Here is a 16,536-nt window from a genome sequence, read left to right as displayed (position 1 = left end):
GGATTTGAGGAATACATGTAATCTATCTGTATTGGAAATATAAATGTAGGATCTCACATAATTTGTAGTGGGATATGATTTTTATCATGTGTTAAAAATGTAATCACGATTTCTAGAGTACATGCATTATGTTTGAAATTCATATCATGATACATCATAATACTACTAAGGAAAGATTATTTTGTACATGTATAATGAAATCATGTGCATAACATTGGCGTCGGAAGCAAATTGGAAATGAGGGGGAGGATATGTTTGGGGGGGGGGGTTACTTCAAAGAGGAAAAAAGCAAACCAGAGGTAAAAAAAAATGAGGGAAAACCTCAGAGATGAGGCTGAGTATTGACTCTAAAGGAAAGTTTGTGACGGCGGGGTGAGGCAACTTCGAGGTTTTCCCTCAATTTTTTTTACCTCACCCTCAAGTCATCGTCAGCACGCAAAAACCGAGTTTAACTTTTCCATCCAGAATTTTGAGTAAATATTTTTTTTTTATTTAGAATAAGCTCTCAAGTACACCTGTCAGGTAAAGATAACGATTAGAGACAGGATTTAGTTTTAGGTTATAGTTGCCCTCTTGAGCGTGACAGCCTTAGGTTTGGTGACTTTGTTGGCCTTCGATTTTTTCCGTCTTATGCTTTTTTTCCAAGCTTGAAGGAACCGCTGGCACCTGTACCCTTGGCTGTTTGAGAAGTTCCTTCTTCACTCCGTTCTTGAGTGCCATCTTCAGATGGGTTTTGACACTAGTGGCATCATTACCGATTTTATAGTTGCCCATAATACCGGTATACTAGAGAATAGCTTGTCTCAAAGAACCTCCGCACACCTTCAGGGCAGCCACGGCAGCGCTCATGGCGCTGATTACCTCGATGTACTTGGGATGGGCTTGGGCGATCTTTGGTTTGGAAAACTTCTTGACGGAGGACTTGCTGGTGCGACATCGACATCTGCCATGTTTTGTTATTCAGATGTGAACGACGTTCTCTGCGGTAAGGTTATGAACTTCCAACTGCCGACGGTCTTATTTAAGAAATAAACAACGTTATTCAGTGAAAATATGCCAGCAGAGCAGTTGCTATTCATAATGCCATGTACACTGAATAATCGTTGTTTATTACTTATATTTGCATTCTTTGATTTTTTTAAAGAATATCAGAGGAAATCCTGACTTACATGAGGACGCGGTCACTTGTCTTCAGTAATGAAAAACATACAGCTTTAAAATCATTACACTTGATCAATGATCCTTTTCTCTAATGAATCACAATCAATTTATAAAGTATTGCCCTCTCAAACAGTTATCTGGATACAAGTAGGGCCGTCATCACATTCTCTTAATTTTTGTTTTGATGCAGTTGTGACGTCATCGATCAACGTTATTGAAACCCTCCGACAAAAATCAATAATTTAACATTATGATGAAAGATGAAGAAGCTTTTATAATGATTATTATTCCAGAATGCTTTTCTATGATTTTTTTTTTAGCTTTTCATATTTATTTTTTATAGCTGAAATCATTCTTAATATACAAGTGAAAGAAATTTCCTCTTTCTGAGTGTTATTACCCGAGTGTGAAGAGTTATCTTTCTTTGTACAAATATATATGATATGAAAAAATAAAAATATGGCAGTTATCTAAAACTTTAAAAAGTTTTATTTTACAATTAAATACACTGACCAAAATTGAATTTTTAAAGATATAAATCAGCAATTTTAAATAGTCTGAATTTCTTTTTTTTCCAAAAAATATTATTATAAACTTATTTTTAGTGCTTCTACGAAACACTTCATATATATACTTCTCAACATGGTGTATCATGTATAGTAGAGTTTGCACTACACGAATGTGAAAGAGCAATTTCACTCATAGCAAAAGCAGTTGCGTCTATAGTCCTATTGAACGCAGTTGATGGATACATGTTCATAGTGGGAGAGAGCAATGGATATGCAAATATTTGAATATATGCAGCGAGCGCGGACGTCTTTGAAAACTTCCCAGTTGTTGGCAGTGTTCAGAGGACCGAATTTGTTAAACTTTTGATTCAATACCTTTTATTTTTCCGATATCACTATCCCAATTTCATTGTATGCTCTCAAATATGCCACGGAGCATTATCTTAAAACATTTTACTAGACCACCGATATTGTTTAAAAGTTTCTATCTGTCATTTTGAAATAAAAATAAATTGTTTGTTTATTCGGAAAACTCGCAGATTTCTGTACTAGGCAGAAAAGCTTCGCCCGTTATATGCAAATTATTCCATGTTTCCCACTAGTGTTGATGCCCTGTACGTCCGTCTGTCACGCTACGGGGTACCCAACTCTTATGAGCAACTCCTCTTAATTATGCCGTGTACTGAACAGAAGCAGGCACGTAGCAACCGGGGGGGGGGGGGGGGGGGCAGGGGACTGGCCCCCGACATTTTTCCCCATCACTACATTTACAATAGAAAATGTCCATTACAAAGATGTTTGCCCCCCCCCCTTTTACCACAGTGTATTTATAGCAAGGAAATACAGGGAAAAATGGAAGTTAAAGGAAGTTGGCCTTGAAAAAACATACGATGCTCGTACGAAGTACCACGATATGCCACGTAACATACACGTCCATCCGTCTGTTACGCTTTTTTCTTATCCGCAACTCCTCTCATACCACTGAATGAAATTTGATGAAACTTTCACAGAATCTTTATTACATATTGTCATTGCGCACCTCTTATTTTACTTTTTGATCTGACACATATTTTGGGTTTCACGGCCACAGCAAATCATCGCTCACAGTACCTCTAGTTTCTTAGGAAAACATTGCATTTTTAGTGAGTTAAGTAGGGAAGGAAAACAGTTTGAGATATTTCTAAAAAATAAATTGATTCCAAACAGAGGTATCCAAGACACACAAATTAAAAAAAAAAAATTATCACCAGATTTTGGCACTAGGTGGATTTCGGTGCCTAACGCAGGGACGTAGCAACAGGAAGGGGGGGGGGGCCCAACATTACCTTTACTATAATAGTAAATGTTCATTGAAAGGATGGTTGCCCCCCCCCCCACTTTTTACCATAGTATAGTGATATCAACGAATTGTATGGAAAGAAATTGAAAAAGAAAGTAACTTGGCTTTGAAAAAGTTGGAAACTACCCCCCCTCCCCCCTCCCCCCTCCCCCCACGAAATAGGATTTTCGAGTTTTGGCAACTTGTAATTTTATCTTGGGGGGAGGGGGTTAAAAAAATTCTCTGGTTGGCCCTCACTTTCTAAAACGATGATACGTGCCTGTGGCTAGCTTCATGAGCTTTTAAGAAAGTTTTTGTTAACATCATACATGTACAAATATAATTTTTATTAAATCTAGGCTTTACATCAGCTGCAGATGGCGGGGGTGATTCTGCATGGTCTTCTTGCTGCCGCGGACGGCGCTGCTTGTCAACTGGAGCGGCCAAGAACTCCAAAACAAAATAAAAAAAGGGGAAAAGAATCTTTTTTTCATTTGTGACCGAACAGCAAAGAACCATATTGAAAAAAAGTGTTTTTGTTTTTTTTTTTACAATTTACAATTTAAGGTAGGTCGCGGGTTTGCTTTTGTCATCAATTTTGGTACACAATTTCGACAATTCGAGCGGCTGTTTTGTGCACATTTGATTATGACGTCAGTTACGTCACAAAGGCAACGTTGCGTTGTTTCCCGCTTAAATCTCTGCCAATGACTTCAAGTCAGTACGAATCAAGTAGATTAAAAGTTTATGCTATTGTACGTAAACCCCGTACATGTTTTATAATTAAATTTCAGTCTGAACTCTCATGTGATTACTAGTATATGTCATGCCCTAGGAAAAATTAAATACAATACCAAATGAAAGGAAAAATTTACATTGTTAGTATTACTAAACTGCTAAAAGTCAATCAGAATAAGTCGGCATGAAAGTTATGATATGCAGAGAGTAAGTTATCATAAATTAAATTGTTTAGCGGAAAACTTTAGGGGTTGTATTTGCGCACGTTATTTGCAACTGAGGGAACATGCGTATTGCATCATGACTGCTAATCAAAGTTAGGGCAAAAATATGCGTATAATTTTCAGGATGGAATCAATCCTCAACACTAAAAACGGATTGAATTTAATACTTGCATTTTCCTTTTTTTTTTCTCATCATCATCATCATCATTATTAAGTATTGTTTGGTTACTTATTATGTATCTAAATTTCATCCAGTCACCTTGTTTTACTGACTGATAAATTGTGAAATGCTTTCAAAAATCAAATTTATGCACACACCTGTACATCGTCTCAAGCCACGGTCCGGAGTCCGCTTATATAGCTCTCTCCTACCCGTGGCTGCTTGATCACAAAAAGTGTCGTAATCTTGAATATTTATGCCTCTCTATTGTGACGTCATATTCAGTCAGTGGAAAGTTTTGTTTCCATCGCAATCGAAATCAACAACTGACGTCAACAGTATACAAGAAATATTTCCTTTACTTCGATTGGATATTGAAAGGTCGCGATAAAGTTCATCATCCGACTATGCTTTACTCGCATTGGTCAATATTTTAATGAGCTACGAAGAATTCTCTCCTCGTTGAACCACGGCCAGAATGGGAGAGAAGCGTACATGTTGGCCGTGGTTTGCGACGATGACACCTGTAAGACCTATATGAAGCTGTAATCAATTAACAAGTATCTTTTCTATTATTAAAAGTTTTAAACAAAAGCTCTATAGTCAAAGTGTAAAAGCTCAATTCAAGTATATGTATTTTACATTTTGTGCATGGAAATTTGATTAAGAGAATTCGTAATTAACAAATGTTTAAGAGTTAGGTCCATGTACTAGCTTGCTTCTAATATATATATAGAAAGAAAATTACAAATACCTCCAAACCCCCACCCCCACCCCGGCTAATTTCCCCAGTATCTAGAAGTTTTTTCTTTACCGTTTTTTAATAAAGTGATCAAATTTTTGTGTTATGCCTGAAATCCTTTCCACCATGAATTTCTTAAAAATACAGGAACTCATATTTTATCACTCGCGGTGCATGTTAATTCTCATGCATGAGGAATGTTTATACATGTACCTTTCATTCCGACTCTGTGATTAGAATATGAAATTCACAATGCTAGTGAAAAAAGTTGCTGATCATCCTAATATTTTTTCGCAATAAGTTAAATGATGAATAAAATTAAATTTTGAGTTTATGACATATTTTAGATCTTGTTTATTCCAAATGTCAAAATATTTATATTCGTACGGTAAACGTTACAATGTTCAACAAATGACGATATTTGCATATCCACTGCACTCTCTCACTATGAACATGTAGTGCTCAATTGCATTCATAGCACTATAGACGCAATTGCTTCCTCTATGAGTGCAATTGCTCTATCACACTCGTGTAGTGCAAATTCTTCTTCACATAGGGATCGTGTTGAGAAGTATATATATGAAATGTTTCGTAAAAGGAATAAATATAAGTTTTTAATAATAATTTTTGGAAAAAAAGAAATTTAGAACAATTTAAAAGTGCTGATTTACTTCTTTAAAAATTTAATGTTGGTCAATGTATTTAATTGTATAATAAAATTTTTAAAAAATTGAAGAGAATTGTCATATTTTTATTTTTTCCTATCACATTTTTACATATTTGTACAAAGAACGATAACTCTTCACATAAGGGCGATAAAACATTTAGAAAAAGCAAAATTTCTTTAATTTGATAGTATGTCTATTTCAAGAACGGTCTCAGCTTTCAAAAATAAATAGAAAAAAAATTTTAAAATCATATAGAAAAGCATTCTGGAGATAGAATAATTATTAAAGCATTCTCTTTTTTCATCAAATGGTTAAATTATTGATTTTTGTCAGAGGGTTTCAATAACGTTGATCGATGACGTCACATCTGCATCAAAACAAAAAAAAAATGTGACGACGGCACAGCTTGTATCCAGATAACTGTGTTTTAAAAGAGGCTAGTACTTTATAAATTGTTTGTGATTGATTAGAAAAAAAGGTGCAATGATCAGGTATACTAATTTAAAAGCCGTGTGTTTTTCATTACTGAAGACAACAAGCCACGATTCCTTATGTGAGCCAGGATTTCCTCTGATATTCTCGACAACAACAAAGAATGCAAATATAAGTAATAAACAACGATTATTTAGTGAACATGGCATTATGAATAGCATTAGCTCTGCTGGCATATTTTCCATGACGCGCTAGCGCGCATCATGGAATATGCCAGCAGAGCAATTGCTATTCATAACGCCATGTTCACTAAATAACGTTGTTTATTTCTTAATTGAAGACATAAATAACGCCATAAACGCAACATTTCAGCAATATAAAAGGGAACTTTAATTTTTTTTAGCGAAAAATCTAGCAAGAAAACATATTGATTTTTTTTATATCAATAGTTTTGATTTTACCTCATCTTGACATTTTGAAATTCCTGACTAATTCGTCTACGTCTTTAAAAAGTTATCCAACCTTTTTAAAATAAACTATTTTCACAAAATTGGCTTAAAAACGTCATTTTTCCATATATTTCAATAGTAAAGCGTAAAAAATGTACTAATTACAATACTGCGTTTATAGTAATATAGCATTAAAACTACTTAGGCAAAGGACAAGTGCACTTAAGTAATGCTTAATGGGCCCTTTTTATGTGCCATTTTACTTTAGAATATATAACCAAAATCGTTCTCTATTGGAAATAGCTATATATTAGTGTATATTTCTAATTAAAAAGCACGATAATCATCACCAAAATCAGCATGGATTTGAAACAATTGACTATTTTTAAATGCCTATATGGACACCCTAAAAATCCGGAAAAGTCGAACCGAACCTTCTTTTAGTTTTGTTTATGTAAATCAAGGCGAAGAGATCTTGAACAATCTGATGGTGGATCACAGTCGAGCGCGTTTGTGGAATGTAATTTTTTGTGCTATATCTGTTTTTAAAAAAATGAAAGAAGTTCTGTAGTTGCCTGTACCCAGTTAACACAAAAACATTTTTAAAATGTTTTTAAAACATTTTCAAAATGTTGCGAAAACATTTTTAAAAAATGTTTTAATCACGTGATTTTGTATGGTTTTTTAAACGTTTTTAAAACATTTTTGTGAAATATTTCAGCAAAATGTTGTCAGAACATTTTCTTAAAATGTTGCAAAAACATTTTGAATAATGTTTTAATCACGTGAATTTGTATGGTTTTTTAAACGTTTTTAAAACATTTTAGTGAAATATTTCAGCAAATGTTTCCGGAACATTTTCTTAAAATGTCACAAAAACATTTTACAACAAAATATTTCAACAAATGTTACATGTATCATAACATTGTTTTTAAATGTAACAAAAACATTTTCAAAAATTTCTTATTCACGTTTAATTTGTTTGGTTTTTAAAACGTTTTCAAAAGATTCAAGTCAGGGTTACAAAAGTATTTTTCCTGAATTTTTACTTTATATCATTAAATAATGAAATATTTATATTTAAAAAAAATAAACACAAATTATATTTAATTTTTGAATCTTTAATACAAACCCATATTCAATATGTTAATCACATTTAAATTCCATTCTCGGTACAATTTTAATTTATTTTCTTTCAAGTCACCGGGTTTTTAAAGGTTGAAAACGGCGTCTAATCCATTCACTGAATTTAAGAAAAGAACAGAATCACAGAAATCCTATGTTCACTGTTTACGTGGTATAGGTAGAACAGAGCGGCGGATCTATAAGACCTAGTTAGAATCACATACACTGAAAAGGCTGATAAGGAATCCACCCCTCGGAGAGAATAGCACAATCTGTAAAGATAAGGAAAATTGCGTTTGTATCAGTATTCTACATCTAATGTATCTTAAGATAATCAATGGAAGTATACAAAAAATATTTTTAAATAATTATATCAAATTTAAGTTCTTTCCTCATTTGCATTGTAAAAAGCAGAAAATAATTACTATGACAAAATTATTGAAGAGTAATAGTATTTACGTACACCTTTGCCTTCACCAAAGGCGGGTCTTTTGAATGTGGAAATTTGAAAATACGGATGATGCAACCAACACCATGCTGTAAAGAAATTTCATTTTTAAATCAAAATATTGTTTGATGATTAACATTACACAAAGACAACGAATACTTGAAACAAAGATATGATTGTGTTGCCTTAAGATTGAAATATTCAAATCAAATACATGTATAAAATCTTAACGCTTTGTCATTGCTACATACATTTGTACAAAGTTATTGATTATCACTGGTAGTATAATTTTAAATGATCTTTTAAAGTCTATGATAAAGGAATAATTCTTACCATTCAAAGTTAATAAATCCCGAGGTTATCGTCGTGGTTTATATGGTGCAAAGTCTTCTCATTCAAATCGGCACGGAGTAAGCGCGCACATCTTGTTTACCAGAATTCGAAATTTGGCCTAGATAAGCAGCAAACCACTATACTCTGTAACGCGCTGCCCAGCAGGAGAATTGCATAAGCGGTTATCAACTGAAACTGACCAGTGAGCCAATCCCTATCTAATGCATATGCCTCAGAGTAAAATTCTGGGAGTGGATCACAGATTTGCTGAAGAACATTACCTTTTTTAAAAGACATTAAGAGTTTTATTTAATGCTTATGATTTTATACATTTATTTATATTTTAATTTTTTTTCTTTGCCTATATCCTTTCATTTATTGAATTTTTGATTTTTTTAATCAAAGGACTTTATATAAATTATGTCTGTTTTATCAATAAGCCAAAACTAGAAATCATTATAAAATACCAGAAAAAATCTTTCAATTAAAAAATTACTACAATTCCTCATTTTAACACTATTCTTTCTATATTTTCTTCATAAACTAAATTTTAGAAAAATCGCAATAATACATTATTTGAATGTTTTAAAAACATTTTGAAAATGTTTCTAAAAAATGTCAAAACTATACACGATTTCAAAAATTCGCGCACTCAAGTTACTTCCCTTTACTATGACGTCAGACGACCTAAAGCGAAAGAGTTATCAATTTGATATCACTGGCCCAAACTTTACTTATTTTTTCTTTTAATAAAAATAATATAGCCCTAACCTTGTGTTTATTAGTAGGTAGGGGTATATAATTCCTTATTTAAAGAAAAATAAGTAACGTCAGGTGTCTGTGATAGTTATTACATGTTCATGATGTCTTTTCTTTTTCACCTGGCACCGTGGGGATCCGGGTTAGAATAGTAGCCTTAGTACATAAGTCCTCGAACCGCTTCATGCTTCACCGGATATCGTAACGCAGTGGAGTAGGCTGTGACGTCATAGCTAGTTAGAATAGGTCCTCAGTACCCCCTTGCTTGTCGTAAAAGGCGACTAAATGGGGCGGTCCTTCGGATGAGACCGTATAAACCGAGGCCCCGTGTCAAAGCAGGTGTGGCACGATAAAGATCCCTCCCTGCTCAAAGGCCCTGAGTGCCGAGCATAGGCCTAAATTTGCAGCCCTTCACCGGCAATGGTGACGTCTCCATATCAGTGAAATATTCTTGAGAGGGACATTAAACAATATACAATCAATCAATCAATCTTTTTCACCTGATGTCGGTATTATAATAGTACTATTAGAACCATTTATTGTTATTGATGCTTTTTACATGTTTTAAAAATACAATTAATCTCATTGACATGTATGAATTAGCGGAATCGTTGCGCTGGTACACAGAATCATTTTCTTTCGTATACATTGTACACGTGTATACCATATAACCCCCCCCCCCCTTTCAAAAAAATATTTTTTTAAAGAAAACTTTTAACCTTTTCAACAGGTTTTTCTACGTTTTAAATATATTTCCTAACAATTTCGCACGTTCTGAAATCATTGTGTGGGAAAAGGTTTCCGGAAGACGTATACTGTAATTTGCTTCTACTCCAGCCATCAGTCTTCGTAATGAGATCCATCTTTCACTTTCACTTTTTCTGCATTGTTTGTACTTTTATTTGTCACATGCAGTGTATACTTACATTTTGCAAAATATGAAGAGATATCAGGGTCTGGATCAATTACAGTGAATCTTGTACATGTTGATAAAACCCATAAACTTAGTTACTTACCCGACTGAACAGGCATAGTTTCCGACTTTATTTTTTTTTTTTTTTGTTAAATAGACACCCCGATATTTCAGCGATTATTCAAGCTCAGTTTTCTAACACTTTTCATGTTTAATAAATAACACAGATGCCAGGATATTGTTCATCCAAAGATATAATATTGAACACCGGGGCATGTAGCTGCAATAATGTAGCCCTCTCCCTTTTTTTTTTTTTTTTTTTTTTTTTTTTTTTGGAGAGGGCTACATTATTGCAGCTACGGGGCATGCAGCTATCATTGTCTGTTAACCCGCGATTAATCCATGACTTATTAATTGTTTTATTTAATTTAAAGATTTTGTTAAGGAATAACTTTCTAATTATTTTATTTCATCAACCGAGTGGCTTGTGTGATAATTTGCATAAAAATCGGACAGTATTCCTTATTTATACATGCTCTTGAATGGACGCTAATCCACGTGCTACAGGTCCCGCTTCTGTCTCAATCGGTTCACGGCCCGCACATGATTTTTTGTAAACCGCGCCTATCGATGAACTACTAGTACAGTCAGAAAGAAAGAAATAGAGTGTATTCAATGTTTTGTAGTTGAATCTGGAATTTTATTCTATTTCACGAGTGCCAGTGGGACAGAGTTTTTTTTTTTTCACGAGTGCGAAGTACTTTTTAAACATTCATCGCATTCTCTTTGGAACTCTTTACGGCTGCGAATCCATCTTGATATTGTAAATTTTAAAAAATGAACGACATGAAGATTTGCACAGTTTTATAACATTACATTATTTCCTTATCGAATACATACATGTATAATATATATATATATACATATATAGGGAGTAGGTATAGCCATAATAATCAAACTAAGAAATCGGTACTCTTGCATTTGAAAAAATACATACAATAAAATGAATTTGAAATCTAAAAGGAGTGTTTAGGTGGCTTTCAATACCTGTTTCATTGTCTTGCATAAATGTTAAAAATGCCTGACACTTTTATGAGTTGCGCTAAACTCTCTGTACTGTACCCTACCGTAATCTTAAATATTGATACATAGAAATATTTCTAAGCGGCGCAACTTTGACTAAATGATAAAAAAAACCTGCCGATGTTTTACAGTGAGCACCTTTGAGGAATGTTTACCTAGGTAGAACTCACGTAACTATCAGTATTTTAAATAATTTATTCCACAAGTGGGTTCAGCATGGGTCATACAGGTAAATACCTCTCACTAACATTGTACTTTTTGTACATTTTTAATATTTCAACTACCAGTCTAATCGTGTACAAATTTCCTACTTTCACACAAGTTTTATAAATGTATTATGCGTCTTTTGTCATTCACACAAGTTTGTACAAAGTTAGGCTCATAGTAAACAAAAGCTTTGAAATGACTGACCGTTCTCGATTTACTATAGAAAATCACAAATGTCGGTTGACTCCATGTCGGTTGACTCCTGCCGCATTCTGTGGTTTTGTTCATTGGATATACGTGAATTTCAGCAGTAAAATTTGTTGAATCTTATGGTTTAGATATCAATTAATGATTTGTGATAAAAAATTTGGCTTAATTTGAATGTTAATTTTTTCACATTTTACCGGGGCCCATAAGTGCACTCGTTCTTTCATAAAAATTGCAGATAATACACATTGAATTCTCGGGAACATTATATCAAATTTTCAGGATATGTTTTCTCGTAAGAATTTTTATGCAGTAAACCCGCGACCAACCTTAAACATCAATGACCTTATGTACACTGCCAAAACTGCCTTGGTTAATAATCAAACAGTTTTCTTTTTAGCTCACCTGAGCTGAAAGCTCAAGTGAGCTTTTCTGATCACCCAATGTCTGTCGTCCGTTCGTCTGTAAACTTTTCACATTTTAAACTTTTCAAGAACCATTGGGCCAATTTTAACAAAACTTGGTACAAAGCATCCTTGGGTGAAGGGGATTCAAGTTTGTTCAAATGAAGGGCCAAGCTCTTTTCCAAGGGGAGATAATTATGAATTAGAGAAAAATTAATGACATTTTAAAAAAATCTTCTTCTCAAGAACCACTGGGCCAGGAAGGATGAAACTCATGGGGAATCATCCTCAGGTAGTGTAGATTCAAGTTTGTTCAAATCATGACCCCTGGGGGTAGGGTGGGGACAAAATGGCCGATCAAATTTTTACAGAGGAATATATAGGAACATTCTTTAATAAACTTCTTCTTAAGAACCACTGGGCCAGGAAAGACGAAACTCATGTGGAATCATCCTCAGGTAGTGTAGATTCAAGTTTGTTCAAATCATGACCCCCGGGGGTAGGGTGGGGCCAAATTGGCCGATCAAAGTTTTACATAGGAATATATAGGAAAAATCTTTAAAAATCTTCTTCTCAAGAACCATTGAGACAGGAAAGATGAAACTCATGTGGAATCATCCTCAGGTAGTGTAGATTCAAATTTGTTCAAATCATGACCCCGGAGGTAGGGTGGGGCCAAAATGGCTGATCAAAGTTTTAAATAGGAATTTTTAGAAAAAATCTTTAAAAAACTTCTTCTCAAAAACCACTGGGCCAGTAAAGATGAAACTCATGTGGAATTGTCCCTAGATAGTGTAGATTCAATTTTCAAATCATGACCCCTGGGTGTAGGGTAGGGCCAAAATGGCCGATCAAAGTTCTACATAGGAATATATAGAAAAAAATCTTCTTCTCAAGAACCATTGAGACAGGAAAGATGAAAATCCTATGGAATCATCCCCAGGTAGTGTAGATTTAAGTCTGTTCAAATCATGACCCCCAGGGATAGGGTGGGGCCAAATGGCCGATAAAAGTTTTACATAGGAATATATAGGGAAACCTTTTAAAATCTTCTTTTCAAGTACATGTACTTCAAAGCCATGCTTAGTGATATTTATAGGGAATCATCCTCATATAGTGTAGATTCTAGTTTGTTCAAATCATGACCCCCTGGGGGTTTAAATTCAAGCCCCTCCCCCCCCCCCAACCACCCACCCTTTCAGTAAACTTTCAGTTCTAATCTGAAATGTGCTTTTTCTTAGCCAATTGCTCAGGTGAGCAATGTGGCCCCTGGGCCTCTTGTTTTAAGTTGACTGATGTTTGTCATCGCCCACAATACTCAAGACATCAGTCTAATAGCATCATCAAGATAAACAAGAAATTAATGCAAAAAAAATTTCTTTTCCTACAAAAAAAATCTAACTTCATATCTTACCATAGTTTCTGTAGGAATATAGAATATATATCAAGGGGCTTAATTTACTCTATAATTCATAATGCATTGCTATTTTACGTTAATATTCATAAACAAAATGTTTTAATTAAGTTGATAAATGTTATGCAATTTATTCATTCGATTATCTTTGTATTGTTAACACTATCACATTTACTAAATAAATAACGTTTCTCTTAACGCTCTCTTAAAGGCATCTATTCAAAAAGTGTGGTTGGCCGTCAAAGCGCGGCCGTTTGTTGGTTTGTTTTCATTTCTGTCTCTACATTCAAGCCTTTTAACCTCCAAATCCGTCTTAGGTACATCCTCGGGGTTACAGGGCGTAGACCACGTCCACGGCTGTGACAGTCTTCCTCCTGATATGTTCGGATCACGATCTCCGGGGGTAACCTCGGAACTCCAAGACTTCCTTCGTTATATCAGAGTAGAGATTCGTTTGACACCACCATAGCGAACGTATACTAGGCTTGATGATACCCTGTACGTTGTCTCTCAGGATTTTTCTGTGACGCTTCCCGGCTCGATCCTTTTCCGAGACCTTTTCCTCTTTTGCCCTGTCTAGCCACCTTCCCTGATCAGTCGATGGTACTGTTGTGAGGACAGCGTGTAATTCGTTTTACTTATAGGCCAAATTAACGACCCGTTAGAGCGCATGTTGCTTTAAAAAGTTCGGTTCATTACCGAAGCTACATTTGTTAAACACTTTCTCATTGGTCAGCTTGGGTTTCGGAATTTTTACATTTCTTACCCCATTAAGGTGAATTATGAATTTCAATCATTTTATTTATCTTTTAAAATATTTTTTGTTCCTACAGACAAATGCTAAAACAGTCCGAAAAAAATGAAAACCATTGTATCCGAAGCTACTTTAACCACTGAGAATTATCATTGAAGGCGGGTTTTCCATCCACTTTTTGGTGCAGTGTACTCAAATAGCGCATGAAAAAATTGTACTGAAAGAAGTTCGACCCCCCCCCCCCCTACACATAAATAGGATTTTCGGGTTTGGACAATTTTACTTTCCTTTTTTGAATGTCAGGGGATTTCTTTTGCAGGATTGACCCCCCTTTTTTTTTCAAAATCGATGCTACGTTCTTGAGTTAAATTAAGTCAATTGCACATGTAAACAACGTATTTCATATGCTATATGGGGTATATAAAATTTACATCTTAGGCATTTTTTGCCATAAAGTCTGTTTAATATTATGAAACCGTTGCTATAATTGCCAAGACTCTGATAGCAACCGTAGGCTAAGAAACTTGTGTTTCGTCCAAATATATCTGTCAAAAATCACTTTTTGAATATTTTTTAATCATTTCTAAGTATTACACTGTATATAATTTATCGATAGACGCATCGTCACATTCAAAAATGAACACAATCTGACTAAATACCAATTGGCCAGAAAAGCTTATAATGGAAGCATCCTGGGATAGTGTAGATTCTAAATTGTTGAAATATTACAACAGGGGTAAGATGGAGGCGGGACACTATTATAAAGTCAGGGCGGGGAATCTCGTAGAGAACAAATCACTAAGGTGAGCGATGTGGCCCACTGGCCTCTTGTTACAGTCTTAAAATGCTTTAAATGTATACATTTTCATTTCTATGCTCCCCTACCACCTATCTTCTAAAAAAAAAAGGTCAATTTGCAAATTTCAGGTTTAGGAAATAATTGACCATATTGTAGGAGAAAGATCCGGCTTTTTGTGTAGGGGGAGGGGAGGGTAGCGTTTTTAGGAGGTTAACCCCACCCCATAAAAAATTTGCTGCGGAACTGCTCTCGTTCCTATAAAATGTCATTTATTCTCTACTCTAACTTGGTCCAGTGCACTTTTGAGGAACTTCACTTTATACCTAACAAATAATTTTCTCTGATTCATAAAAGATTTTCTGAGAAAATAATACCAAATTAAATACACTTGTTAGATAACAAAATAAAAAATGTTGAGATATAGATTTAATATAATTGAGATGTTTCACTTCATGTTTATCGCCTCATAGGCACTTCGCTCGCCCCCCCCCCCTCCCCTCATCCTCTTTTTCCAGGGGTCCACTCCAGTCAAAAAGAAAGAGCCATAGCTGCCTTGTCGATAACACGGCCTATATACTCAACAATTTAAAAGGAAAACACCGGTTTCTATTAATAGACATACCTTGTCATTTCGATCGAAGGCCAACCTTTTTAATGTTTAGTTAATCAAAATAATGTTTTGAAGCAGTACATATATATATATATCTATTTAAGGTCAGAAGACACATTCCTCAAATACATGTTTTGTATCAATTGGTATTATGTAAAAAATGATTCTTATTTGTCATTCTCTTCCGATTTCTACATTGTTTTAAAAATGTTTTTAAATTTAAGAACACCAAAAATTGTGTTTTAGGCCATTTAGAATATTACCCATAAGGGTTAAATAAGAAATATGACCCTATGGTATCTTGGCCAAATGCCTGGTAACGTACCCTAATTTTTTCTGAGAAAACTTAATTAGGTACCTCTACTTCAATGACGAATTCTTAAAAAAAGTTATATATTTTTTAGGAACGTGTCGTCTGACCTTAAAACTATTTTTATTTTGTTATTTCATGTACAAGGTTCTAATGCTGATATGTGAATGCATGAATTTCATACATCATTGCAAATGATTGTCCATTTTAACATGTACTCTGACTCTGTTCATGTGAATGCATAATTGTCCATTTTATATTTACGTGGACAATATTATACAATATATATACAATTATATATATTATACAATACAGATGGGGAGCAGAGCAAACATGGACCTCTTATTTATTAGAGGTGGGTCAGATGCCATAAAGGCATAAGCAACCCATGCTTAAGAGTCACAACCGCTTTACCGAAAAACGTGAAAATTTGTAGATAATTCAACATGTAAATACTAGTAATGGCCTATGAATTAGTATGAAAATCGACAAACAACATTTGACTTAATTTAGATTGTTCTTGCTAACAAGGTAGAACTTGCAAATGACGTTGAAGGGGACTATTGATACTCATGCTTGATCGACTTGTTTTTGAATGGCTTGCCTCGTCTGTGAAAGTGTTTGTACAAGGACCATGTTCTTGCATATCAAATCAGACGTTACCTATAAGTCTATTTAAAATTTTAAAAAATCCAATATTGAACATATGTTTCAGACTCTGTGGTATCTAAAACGACTACCTAACCTATATCGAAATGTATAAACCATA

At 34.4% G+C, this 16,536-nt stretch overlaps 1 long non-coding RNA gene across 1 annotated transcript; it reads right to left on the bottom strand.

Annotated features, from left to right (window-relative positions):
• Positions 1-7,659: 7,659 nt before the first annotated feature.
• LOC134273412 (uncharacterized) lies at positions 7,660-8,408 on the bottom strand. Its single transcript, XR_009993394.1, has 3 exons — positions 8,308-8,408; positions 7,990-8,063; positions 7,660-7,798 (listed from the first exon to the last, which is right to left on the bottom strand). It is a non-coding gene; the product is annotated as an uncharacterized LOC134273412 (long non-coding RNA).
• Between the last annotated feature and the right edge of the window lie 8,128 nt (positions 8,409-16,536).

This window comes from Saccostrea cucullata, unplaced genomic scaffold (genome assembly GCF_032062105.1).
Source record: "Saccostrea cucullata isolate Sc308-1 unplaced genomic scaffold, CSIRO_AGI_Scuc_v1 ctg8069, whole genome shotgun sequence".
NCBI lineage: Eukaryota > Metazoa > Mollusca > Bivalvia > Ostreida > Ostreidae > Saccostrea > Saccostrea cuccullata.
This window is presented reverse-complemented; position numbering and strand designations above follow the sequence as displayed.